Below are 13,735 nucleotides of genomic sequence, written 5' to 3'. Positions count from 1 at the left end.
TGCGTCAACAGGATGCCTTCAGGCTAGTACTGTGACACAGCTGTGACTTGGGACGCAATCTGAGAGTGATATTATCTGAGTTGTACCTAGCCAAAGACAATGTCGGTATCTCTAGTTTGAAGTGGCTCTGAATTTCCGTGAGTTAAATGCTACATTCAATCCAAACACCTTGCTTACCCACACATATGCATTTTCCTTGGAAGATACAAACTGGTAAAGTACAGAACTCTGTATTGTAGTATAAGTGAACCCAAACTCATTCATAACTCCAACTAAATCTAAATTTCTGTGTTGTTTCTATTTTTAATAGCATTTCTCAACATATGTTCATGTCCATGTGTTTACATTCTACCCTCAAATCCAGAAGATTAAAGAACCAGAGAATGTTAAAATTGGAAACGATCTTGGCTATTAATCAATATAACCCTATCATTTTACAGATGAAGAAACTAGGCCAAGATACAGTAAATATGACTTCCCAAGCTTTCGTAACCATGAAAAGAAAGACTGGACTTGAACCAAGTTTTGGAATGCAGGACCAGAAGCTCTTTCTCCTGGATGCTATGCCAAAAGAAAAATGAGAAGATGGAAAAAAAAAAATCAAAGATGATAAAGAAACAAAAAGTAATGCTTAATTAAGTTACTGGAAAACTGGCAATAGATCTAGAATATCAGTGTTTCTGAAATAAATTCTGAATAACTTTTAAGGGATCTATTTTTCTTGAGATTTTTAAAAAGTTTTTATTTATTTATTTTGAGAGAGAGAGAGAGAGAAAAAAGAAAAAACCAGGGAGGAGCAGAGAGAACCCCAAGCAGACTTTGAGCAGTCAGTACAGAGCCCAATAGCGGGGCTCAAACCCACAAACATGAGATGATGACCTGAGCTGAAATCAAGGGTCAGATGCTTAACTGACTGAGCCACCCAGTTGCCCCTTTTGATATTTTTTTCCACTTGGACAATATATATTGTCTACCAAAATACAAATATTTCTTTTCTATTTTAATTAATTTTTAAATTATTTAAATTATTAAATAATTGTTAAAAAAACAATTTTTGCTCTGTTAAATACAGGGAAATGGTAATTAGCTAATCATCCATTATATATCATTTTTGTTTCATCAAAGCAAAAATAGTGGGGTGCCTGGGGTGGCTGTCAGTTAAGCATCCAACTCTTAATTTTGGTTCAGGTCATCATCTTGCAATTTGTGAGTTCAAGCCCCATTTGGGGCTCTATGCTGACAGTGCAGTCTGCTCGGATTCTGTCTCTCCCCCCTCCCTTCCACCTCCCCCCCAGTTCACGTGCTCTGTTTTTCTCTCAAAATAAATAAACAAACAAACAAACAAACAAACAAACTAAAAAAAAAATAGGAATTAGTTTTAAAATAGGTATTCTAGAGCACCTGAGTGGCTCAGTGGGTTGAGCATCCAAATCTTGATTTCGGCTTAGGTCATGATCCCAGGGGGGCATGGGATCAAGACCCATATTGGGCTCCATGCTAAGATTAAGATTCTCTCTCTCTCTCTCTCTCTCTCTCTCCTTTTTCTCCTCTCCCCTGCTTGCACTATCTCTCTAAAAGTAATTAACTAAATAAATAAAATAGCTACTCTTGTATTTTTAAAATAGACTATATTAGAACAAAGACTGTATTATATTTGTTCATTACTATCAGTATATCATATCATTGCACCTAGATTATAGAATATACTCAATAAATAGTAGTTGAATAAATAAATTAATTAATACCATATTGCATTGGAATTCTCCGCCAACCTTTGTAAAGCACACATTATGTCCAATACTTCTATGGTAAAAATCTGATATGATACCATTATTTGGATGAGTTCAAAACTTTGCCTACCCTTGATAGAAAATCAATACATCCTTTCCCAATGCAGACTCCATGATTAAAGGCCTTCCTCTAGACCCAGCTGTAAGTAAATCCCAGGTGAGGCCAGAGCCTGTATAGAAGTAGAACAATGCTACTGCTTTCCTCTCTTCCTTACCCCAACCTGGGGGAGAATTGTGGAGGTAAAGCTCACACCTGTTTCCACACCCTGCTCCTAAGCTCAAATAAGGACTTCTTGACTAGCCAAGAGTCTCCAGTTCAAATCACCAGAAACCTTCTCAGTAGTGCCCTAGAGACCACCAACAGGCTAACTAGGAGACATGTTAGGAATTGTGGAGGGAACTTCTAATCCACAGGGCTGTTTGCCAGGGCATAAGACATGGAAGTACATGTCAGAAAGACAGAAGAGTGGGCGCCTCGGTTGCTCCATCAGCTGAGCATCCAACTCTTGATTTCGGTTCAGGTCATGACCCCTCTGCCCCTCCCCATGATCTCTCTCTCTCTCTCTCTCTCAAATTAAATAATAATAATAATAATAATAATAATCTTAAAAAAATTAAAAACTAAAGAGAAAAGAGAGGACTTAAAAAGTTTTATCAAGAATATTAAAAACCTCCCTGTGGTTTTTAATGATGTATAGATACTATACATAAAGGCATTTATTTAATAATGAAAACGTTTTGTAATGTTATGCATATAAATAAGTTAACACAGCTCTTGTTATTTTCTTCATCCATTTTACAGAAATGACAAAAATGTTTTGAAAACTGATGTCACTGAGGTTTTGTAATTGTTTAAAAAACAACAAATGAAATGACTACTTCTAATCTTTTTTGGTATGTTTATACAATAAAAAAAGGAATGTTATAAATAGCCTCTAACTTGTCTGTTTTAATGGCTGCATATTTACATAAGTAACTATAAATGAAATATTACATTTGATCTTTTTTTTCAACTATTTGTATGTAAAGTCATTTAAAGTATAAAATGATATTTTCCCCTATTCTCCTAGTGAGGACATAACCAAAAACAAACATTGAGACAAATAAAAACACAGGACAAGAGTTAGGGAAATCGTGTTCTTCATAAACCGGCTTCTGCCACTGAGTCACCAGTGATGTTCTAGCTAGCTGCACCTCACTTACCACCATCTGAGAAACAGACCTGAATCACAGTGATGCAATGGAAGGATATAAGGAAAACCGGCAAACAGTGGTTTACAAGCCTTGCTAACTTCCTTGTAAGGTTGACTATGGCTCTTCAAGACCATTTGATGCCCCATGTCCCACGTCCATCTCAGAAGGTGACAGCAACACCAGGAAGAAGGCAAAAGACAAGGGCAGGTCTTGATGCACGTGTTCTAGAAACTCATCAGGATTTGGCCACACCCAAGGAAGGAAAACTTGGCACTAACTCCAGAGAGAGAAAAATCCTGATATATAAATTTTGTGCTTTTCTAATGAAATTGAATCAAGGACTAAAAGTAATCTGGAAAATTTCAGCCCAATTAAAGATTTTTAAGACATTTTTTTCAGGGAATGGAGAAATAACAACTTGCCCATTTTATAAATGTGAATATATTTCCTGTTGTGAATATTGTAAGACACCCATTCCTACTTCTCTGATGGCAAGAAGAGAAAACATCTACAATAAGGGTATAAGAAAAAGAAAAAGAAAAGCAGGATATTCAGTAACAACTTCGTATATAGACATACATTAGCATATAGAACAATTATCTTGAATAAACTGATCATTTGTTTAGCAGTTTGGCTCTTTTGTACTTTAGCAGTTTGGTACTTTTCCAGTAGGCTACAGGATGGATTGCTGAACTTTCCAGCAAGGTCAGGGGGATCTGTTTGCTCAGTAGGTTGATCCGAGCTGGATTTACTTGTTCCTGCATCCACTGTTCGCATGAAGAAATTACACTTTGAAAATTTTCTTCAACTACAGTAATTAAATGTTTCCATTGAGCTAGTGATCTATTTTACCTGAAATGTGAAAATGCTTTATTTTGTTTTTATCTCAAACATTCTTTACCTCAGCAATTTTTTTGTAAACATTTTCTTTAATGTGTCCTTCCTTTTCTATTCTCATTTTTCAAATTTTCCCTTTTCTCATTTTAACTTTTTTTCTTTCTTTCACTTTCTAAGCAGTCAAAAAGAAGTAAAAATGGACATAAGCAGAAAAGCCTCCCTGGAGTAAATGCTTGCAGCATGACTTTCCCAATAAAGTCTTCCACACGCAGGGCAGATAAAGAAATAAGAGGCTGAGAGTTGTGAAGAGACACTGGCTCCTGGCTCATATTTTCGAAGTTGGACCTTTGATATTCACCCAAAGACGCTCTACATAGTGTCAGAGATGGGCCACAATATTAACAGAAGACATTTATCTCACTACTTTAGATTCACGGCCCATTGCCTGATTGTACCTCTTACATACAGTCTCCTACAAATAAATATTCATTCATATATATATATATATATATATATATATTCATATTTGTATCCTATAATTGCTAATAAATAACAAAAAAAATTAAACTGTATTGTTTTCTGTATCAAAGGGATAATCTGTTAAATGTAAGTATATGAGAATGTTACTTTGCATAATCCTGTTTAAACACTTCCTCATTCTAAACTATACCTAGAGCCTCAAGAAAAGCAAGAAGAGGCCTTTTCAAACTTTGGGATAAGCTGGTCACAGATTATACCAAATGTGTTATAACTCTGAACACGGTTCATGCCACAGAATTCTTTTTTTTTTTTTTTTATGTTTTTAGTGTTTACTTATTTTCGAGAGAGAGACAGAGAGACAGAGCGCAAGCAGGGGAGAGGAAGAGAGAGAGTGAGGCACAGAATCTGAAACAGGCTCCTGGCTCTGAGCTGTCAGTGCAGAGCCTGACGCGGGGCTCAAACCCACGAATCGAGAGATTATGACCTGAGCTGAAGTCAGACGCTTAACTGACTGAGCCACCCAGGCGCCCCAGATGCCACAGAATTCTTTATCTCACTTTTATATTCCAGCATCTCGAAACCACCTACTGTTCTCTAAACATGGCAAGCTCTTTCCTGCTCTTGGACATGTTATTCCTTCTCCCTCAAATATCATTCTCTACTTCATCTTACTTCTCTCCCAAGAGTGATTCAGTTCAACTCCACCTTCTCTGTGTGACTTTCTCTGATAACCCCTACATTCATTCACTTGCCAGGCATCAAACTAGATGCTAAGTTGGCAAAATGAAAACACCACACCTGCCCTCAAGATGCATGCATGACAGGGTCAAAAGGGGTACTTCAGGGAACATTTTGTGATAGGGGCAGGAAGAGGGTCAGGGAAGTTTTCCTGGATGAGGTAACAGCTGAATCAAAATTTGAAAGAGATGTAGAAATCAGTTAACAGAAGAAAGGAGGAGGGGAGGTCATTCAAAACAGAAACTGTATTTCTGTTAGGCAAGAGTGGGGAGAAAGAATGCTGATTGAGTTAATATGCCATTCAAGGGAGTTCAGAGTTGTTGTTGTTTTTTTTTTTTTTTTCCTTTATTGCAATAGGGATCCTTTTAAGCAGAAGAATGAGAAGATCAGATAAATCTATCAGAAACTATAGAGGGTGCCTGGGTGGCTCATTCAGTTGGTTAAGCATCAGACTTTGGCTCAGGTTATGATCTCACAGTTTGTAAATTCAAGCCCCACTTTGGGTGAGCTCAAGCCCTGCTTCTCTCTCTCTTCTTCTCTCTTCCCCTCTCTCTGCCCCTCACTCACTCGCACTCTCTCTCTCTAAAAAAAATTTTTTTAATAAAAAAAGAAACTGTAGAGATCATATCAGAAAGAACAAGGCTGGAGCAGTCAAGAGACTTATTTGTAAAGGAGATAATGTGTGTACTTAGCATGGGAATGAAGAACATGAAAGAGAATTTGACAATTTGAGAAAAATAACAGAAGTGAAATACCTTGGTGATAGATTGGGTGTGGTGAACAAGGCATGGGAAGTAGTCAAGAGGGAACCCCAGGTTTCTCTGCCTTCTTGCTGGGGTAGACAGTGGGACTTTCACTGAGATCAGTAATTCAGGAGGAGGAACAAGAGGTGATGGGCTCGGTTTTGAATATGTTGAACAGGAGAGGCCTGTGGAACATCCACGTTGAGAGGCAAGTGCTCATTCCTCTGTGTGTCCACTACCTGTTGTATTACCTCTTGTTACCATGCTGGGATTGCCTATCTTCAACCTCAAACTTTCCCGAGACAGGAAGGACTGTCCAATCTAAACAAACCATCCCTTTAGGGTGCCTTCGGTGACAAAAAAGGCTCTCCCATTTTCCCTGTCTCTCATGAGACCAATTCCAACTCAGAACAAATATCATGTAAGGGCAGAAGCCCATCACCCCTTCTAGAGACAGCAAAAACATGCAATGAAGAAAGAAAGGCTATTTTCCCTCTATTTTAATTCAATTTTAAATTCTATTTCCCACCCATTTTCAAAGGGACCATTGTTTCAGAAGAATTGGGTACTTTCTAAGGTAAATAAATAGAGTGAATAACAATCTTGTTTAAGATTCCAACTTATTAACAGAAAACATGTGTAGACTTAAGCATTAAAAATAAATATGCCTTTAAAGATGACCTGGAAGGCTTCTTACCTGCCAAGAACAGAGTTCAAGACCTCAGAAAGTCTGTTTTCCCAGAAACAGTAGATTATATTGCTAATGATGGCAAGGGCAATAAACCATAAGTTTTTTTTTTCTCCCTATAATTTTGGTACTATTTAGGTGAGTTTTGTAATAGACTGAAATAAGAGAAGTACTCTCGAGAATGATCTTGGGTTGTGAAAATTGGGTCTATGATTTCATCCTTTGGGAGAATGTTTTCAGTTCCTGCTTTTCTTTCCAGACATGTACATTTGGCATGATTTCTTCTTATATTTGAATGATAGTTCAGTGATCTTGGTTGTTGGTATGCACAAATATAAATTAGAGCATTTTCTATCATACATACTTTAATTGGGCATTTTTAATAAAGTGTATAGTTCTTTCTTTCAATGTCCTTATTTATTCCAAAGTAGAGGAGGATTTCTAAAGATCGTTATGAACCAACATACAGCAGAATGTCTCCAAATGGACCAGAGGGAGTGGCAGATCAGAGGCAGGTCGGTTTGTCGAAGAGAAATTGATGCTGTCCTCTGCATTCATTGACTGGTTGTCTGGTTTTCATAGGACGAATAAACAGATGAGTCAGTTTCTCCTTCTTCTAAGGGACTCTACATGATTAGGGTCAGAAACTCAGCAAAGAAAAATCCTCTCTCATTTTATAAGGGTGAGATGATGAGATGCTACAGTGATTCATTTCAAAGGTGCTGGCTATTTTCAAACAACTGCTGAGAAACCTTGCTGTTCCCTGAACTTGGGAGGTTGGTTCTAGCACATGCACAAATTCTGCTTGCCATATGAGCAAAAGTGAGATCATACGGGTTGATGCTGGCAGAGTCTCTGAGAGTGCAGTAATTCATGCTGTCAGTTACTATCAGCAGCAATTTGCTTCTGGATTGGTTCCTGTGAGCACTCATGTGAGTATTCTGCACAAAGGACCAGAGTGCAATATTCTTTTGGATTTCAGGGACTTAGTGCAGTTTCAACATATAATCAAAAGTGCCACGTAGTTCACCACCTCGCATTTTGTTTTAAAGAGACAGAGGCTTAAAATGTGATTCCTTTCTTCTCTTCAAAACAGGAAGTTGATGGCAATGTGGAACTATCTTTAGAGCAATCTGTTGGTGCTTCAGTGGAATCTATCCAGTTGGTAAACAGTAGAGTAGTTTGTTTGTTTTTTTAACTAAATGTCATTCCATTGTCTCCACAATAATAAAAATGAGAACTTTGTTTAATCATAAAACTTAATTTATTAGAATCAACTCTTAGTTACTATATGATATATGATCAACTCTTACTAACTATAGGGTAAATATGATGAGACATGAAAAGATCCCTTGAACTGCTTGGTATTGTAATAGCATATTCTTCCAAATTAAGTACAATTTCCACAAAGTTCTGTGGCAGAGAAGTTTGGATGCTGCAGCCCTAGCTTACAGGCATAATATTAACAAATCTCTGTGAAACAATAAAACTTCACTGACTTCCAAAGAGCTTTAAGATATTCATATCCCTCTTGCTACCAATCTATCTACTAGTCTCTTTCTATTTAAAGAATACTTACTATTGAGAATTCATGGGATTCAGGGTTATGGAGCAATCCTGACCAGAAAGGGTATAGGAGGAAGGAAAATATAGTCCTTGTGTGTGAGAAATGGTAGTTTAATTTCACTCAGAAAAGTGAAGGGTATGCCAAAATCTCAAGTGCCACTGTCACTGACATATATATTTTTTGGTATTAACCTATAATCTCTCAAGTGCTCCCGGTTGAAAGATTTCTTCCATATTATATCCAGCTCAAAAATCCTCAAAACCTTAGCATTTTACTTGATTAATATTACTTAGCCATAAAAAAGGATGAGATCGTGCCACACGCGACAACATGGATGGACCTAGAGGGTATTATGTAAATAATTCAGACTGAAGAAGACAAATACCATATGATTTCATTTATGTGTGGAATCTTAAAAAAAATGAACAAACAAAAAGCAGAACGAGGTATGAAAATACAGAGAACAAACTGATGGCTGCCAGTGGGGAGGGGAGGCTGGGCAAAATGGGTGAAGGGGAGCGGGAGACACAGGCTTCCAGTTATGGATGAATTAAGTCATGGGAACAAAAGGCACAGCATAAAGAATACTGCTAATGATATTGTAATAATGTTCTATGGTGACAGATGATAGCTACACTTGTGGTGAGCATAGCATAGTCTATAAATTTGTCAATCACTGTTGTACACCTGAAACTAATATGACATTGTGTGTCAACTATACTCAATAAAGAAAAGAAAGAAAGAAAGAAAGAAAGAAAGAAAGAAAGAAAGAAAGAAGAAAGAAATGAGGGTAGCCAAAAATAAAAAAGAATTAATGTTTATTATCTACTTTCCCTTGCCTCTAGAATATAGACAGAATGAAGGTAGGGATTTCTGTCTGTTCACTGATGTATTCCCAGTGCCTAGAATAGTGCATGGTGCATAGGAGGTATTTAATAAAAATGTGTTGAATGAATGAATATTTTCTTTTTCTTCAGCTCTAAAGTCCTACCTCTTTAACAAGTCTTACTAGACCCTCTGTTATTGACTTCTGCTCATTCTGCTAGCATCCTCTCTCTCATTTTATAATTGTGCTTGTGTGCTATATAATTCGGCCAAATGCAGATTATATGTGGTTTCTTAAATGTACCATGTTCTCTCTCCCTGGGGGCCTGTGCACACGTTCCTCCATGTCGAAGACTTTTCTCTCCTGCTCCCCTGCTCCTTTCTCTGGGACACTTCTCTTTGTTCTTCAAGATCCAATTTAGAAGTCTCTTATTTCAGAAAATCTTAACCTGGTCTCCAAAACAGAGCTAGACAGGCTCTAGTATCCTGTGTTTTCCATAGCAGCACTTACCCATTTGGACTGTCATTGCTGTAAGGCAGTGACATAACTAGAGGCATACTGGTATTTGTGAAATTATCCATCAGTATTTAAGTTTCAAAGGAACTCATAAGGAAATTAGCACTGAACCCTTAGAAGTGGCATAAAAATATTTTAAAAGAATAATCAGGATGTACTGTAATAAAGTCAACAGTGTGAGAAAACTATCGCATTTCTAAAACTATTGAGTAGAAGCATCACTCTAGACTAACCATTAAAACATAAATAAGCAGCATCTGTGTGAAAGCTAACAGATTGTTCCATAGTTGCTTTTGTTATCCAAGTCTTAGCAAAATGTCACTGCCTCAGAAGGGACATAGCCAACAATCCCATGTAGATCTACCCCGGTCACTTTTTATCCCATTGCTATGCTTACCACCTTCATTACAAGTCTATGTCTTTGATATTATCTTAATCATTTCTGTGTTTACTAGGTTTTTAGTTCTGCCCTTCTCAATAATAGCCTTCATGAAAACAGGGACCTTGTATGTCTTTTTCAGTACTTTTCATTCGCAGAACTTACATGAGTGTTTGACATTCTAGCAGATGGTCAATAAAAATTTTTTTAAACGAATGTACAACAAAGAACAATTATCATCTTGGCTAGTAGGATGGTTTCACTGGCACTGGTTGCTTGCACTTCACCAAAAATTCACATGCACCAGTAGGTTCTTATCAACTAAAGAATCCTAACCAATGGAAAACTACTATTGTGTATTGTAGTGACTTCATTAACTCAAGTGTGTTATTTTATAATTAGTTTATACTCCATTTTCTGAGGATTATCATTAGAGTACTAATAATAAATGTACTGAAAGTCTTGTTTCATAAATTTGAAAAGCTTTCATTGGTTTTCTTTTGGTTTGATACATGAAAAGATATATCTGAAGCTAAATGGTTTCTTGCATAAATTAAAAATCCAGTCAAAATGTGTTGTCTCCTCACATGAAAAAATGCTCCACCTCACTCATCATCAGGGAAATACAAATCAAAACCACAATGAGATACCACCTTACACCTGTCAGAATGGCTAACATTAACAACACAGGCAACAACAGATGTTGGCGAGGATGCGGAAAAAGAGGATTTCTTTTGCATCGTTGGTGACAATGCAAGCTGGTGCAGCCCCTCTGGAAAACAGTATGGGGGTTCCTCAAAAAACTGAAAATAGAACTACCCTATGACCCAGCAATTGCACTACTAGGCATTTACCCAAGGGATACAGGTGTGCTGTCTCGAAGGGACACATGCACCCCATGTTTATAGCAGCACTATCAACAATAGCTAAAGTATGGAAAGATCCCAAATGTCCATCACCGGATGAATGGATAAAGAAGATGTGGTATATATACAATGGAGTATTACTCGGCAATCAAAAAAGAATGAAATCTTGCCATTTGCAACGACGTGGATGGAACTGGAGGGTATTATGCTAAGTGAAATGAGTCAGTCAGAGAAAGACAAATATCATATGACTTCACTCATATGAGAAATTTAAGATAAAAAACATGAACATAAGGGAAAGGAAGAAAAATAATATAAAAACAAGGAGGGAAACAAAACATAAAAGACACTTAAATATAGAGAACAAACAGAAGGGTGCTGGAGGGGTTATGGGAGGGGGGGATGGGCTAAATGGGTAAGGTGCATTAAGGAAGACACTTGTTGGGACAAGGACAGGGTGTTATACATAGGGGATGAATCACTGGAACCTACTCCTGAAATCATTGTTGCACTGTATGCTAACTAAGTTGGATGTAAATTAAAAAATAAATTAATTAATTTTTAAAAATAAAGCTGAAGTTAAAATTTAATAGCATTTTTTAAAGGCAAAAAAATGTGTTATCTTCCTATTGACTTGATAGGAAACTATTAATATCAGTTAGCCTAGATGAATCTGAAATGAATAGAAAAGGATTAATTGAGGAGGAAAGTTTTTGAATTTATAGAAGATTGAAAATATTTAACTGCATACTTGGGTGAGATGTTAGAATACCACACACCCCATTCGGGAAACCAATTATAAGGAGTATGAATGGTCAGATCCAATTAATTCTACAGTAAAACCATGTAATTACAGCTTTTACTCATTTTGATTGATTAGAAAGAGAAGATTAACAAGATTACAAATCATGAGCCAGAAGAGAGAAATTGTATTACATCTAAAAATTTTTAAACAAATTAGACCAAAAAAAAGGTCCTAATTTTAAATTACCAACTCTAACTAGGGAGGAAAACGCATCAAACTAAATTATAACCTGTGTCTAAACATTAAACTTTTATAATTCAACTAGAGGTAGACTTGCCATACAGAGAGATGATTGTGACTTGCTTTTCCATCCCCTCATAAGGAAGAGCAAGAGTGATCTCAAGTGCATGGAGAGGGGAAAGAATAATTGCAAACAACTGGCATAAGATCTTGTTCACAACTATGCAACAAATGTCTGTGGATTGGTTAGTTAATAAACTGTGCAAATTAGAGGATGAACTTCATAGCAGTAACCTGACCTGCTAGTGTATGGTCCAGGAAGAATCAGAACCAGACTTCCTTTATTGAAACAGAACCAAATAATCAGACCAGAGGAAATTGCTAAGTTTGGGCAGCCCAAAGAGACTCTCAGGAATCTCAATATCTCTCTGCATAATGTCCTCTGTGCTATTATGCTTGATAGCGTGCCCTTTATCCAGAGTCTCTGAAGTGGCTACCTTCATGAGACTTGAGTTCAAGATGAATCACTTAGTAGGCACGTGACTTTAAAAAGTTAACCTCTCAGGGTGTCTGGGTTTCTTAGTGGGTTAAGCATCTGGCTCTTGATTTCGGTTCTGGTCATGGTCCCACCGTTTGATTTGTGAGTTTGAGCCCACACTGGGCTCTGTGCTGACAGTGTGGAGCCTGCTTGGGGTTCTTTCTCTCTCCTTCTCTCTCTGTGCTTCCCCTGCTTGTAGGCATGTGCGCTCTCTCTCTCTGTCTCAAAATAAATAAATAAACTTAAATAAAACTTAAAAAAAAAACCGTTGACCTCTTCAGTTTAAATTCCTAAACTATAGGGGCACCTGGGTGGCTCAGTCAGTTGAGCATCTGACTTCGGCTCAGGTCATGATCTCACAGCTTGTGAGTTCGAGCCCCACACCGGGCTCTGTGCTGACAGCTCAGAGCCTGGAGCCTGCTTTGGATTCTGTGTGTGTGTCTCTCTCTGGCCCTAACCCACTCACATTCTGTCTCTGTCTCTCTCAAAAATAAATAAACATTAAAAACATAAAAATAAATTCCTAAACTATAACAATGAAAATAGAAACTCAAATACCTAATAGATTTTTCGTGTTCAAAACAGCAACTTACATAAAGCCTTTTTCATATTGTAAAACTTCCATACAATGTAAATTACTATCCCATGTACCAAATAGTTACCAATATCCTCTAAATGCTGTCATAATATCTATCTCTTCTAGACACATTTTCAGAATTTCTGGTATTAGTATTTGAGGGTATTCCAATTGGGTTACTATATTATCTATTTTACGCCAAATGTTAAACTTCTGCAATTTAATTAAAATTCCTTGTCCAGACCTAGCCATCGCTTGCTCCATTGCTCCCTTCTCAGTACCTGCTCTGGGTGTCCCTGAGGGTGTGTGGGCCAGGGGTGGGCCCAAAAAGTAGGAGGCAGAAGGGAACCAGGTGTGGGTATCTAAGTGTCTTAGCACCGCAACGGTGGTTAGAACTAGGAGAAGGAGAAGACTGCAAAGATAGGCCCAGGAGCAATGGTGTCCAAAGAGAAACAAGGGGTGAAAAATGTCAAGATGGAAAATGCCTAACAGGAAAATGAAGGAGAAAAAGAGAGCCCCATGCAGGACAGAGAGGAATTATGCAGTTTGGGAGGGAGTGAAGGCCAGAACTGTGGAGGAAATGTCAACCTGGAGTGAGTGACATGACTTGTCCCTAATTTTTGATGAGCCATACCTAACAAGCATATTGATCACAATGAAGTGGGAGATGTTGTGGGAAAGTTCCTAGGACAGATGATGTAAATCAGAAGAAAGAGTAAGGAGCAGCACAGGAGGCACTTCCAAACTCCTGAACCTGATAATTATTATGACTTTTGCCTTATACCTTGAATGCTAAGGTTTCCCTGAGGTTAATAACGTGGCCTATGTTCTATAAGCTTGTAGTTTTGTGATTTACTTTTTCTGTAAAACTTTTGGTGTTTCCACTTAAGAGTTTGTAATTATTGTTTTGTCTCAGTGTAAAACGTACTGTCCATAGGGCAATTTCACCCAGTTTTGGGAAAAACTATTCTTTTCATAATATGATATTAATAAAGCAATTTAAAAAGCAAT

At 37.4% G+C, this 13,735-nt stretch overlaps 1 pseudogene; it reads left to right on the top strand.

Annotated features, from left to right (window-relative positions):
* The first annotated feature begins 13,159 nt into the window (after positions 1 to 13,159).
* LOC124506518 (protein BEX4-like) lies at positions 13,160 to 13,513 on the top strand (annotated as a pseudogene).
* The last annotated feature ends 222 nt before the right edge of the window (positions 13,514 to 13,735 follow it).

The sequence above is a fragment of the Lynx rufus genome, unplaced genomic scaffold (genome assembly GCF_022079265.1).
Source record: "Lynx rufus isolate CCGP_SWC_20201006 ecotype Redwood Valley unplaced genomic scaffold, mLynRuf1.p SCAF_1, whole genome shotgun sequence".
In the NCBI taxonomy this organism is placed as follows: Eukaryota; Metazoa; Chordata; class Mammalia; order Carnivora; family Felidae; genus Lynx; species Lynx rufus.
This window is presented reverse-complemented; position numbering and strand designations above follow the sequence as displayed.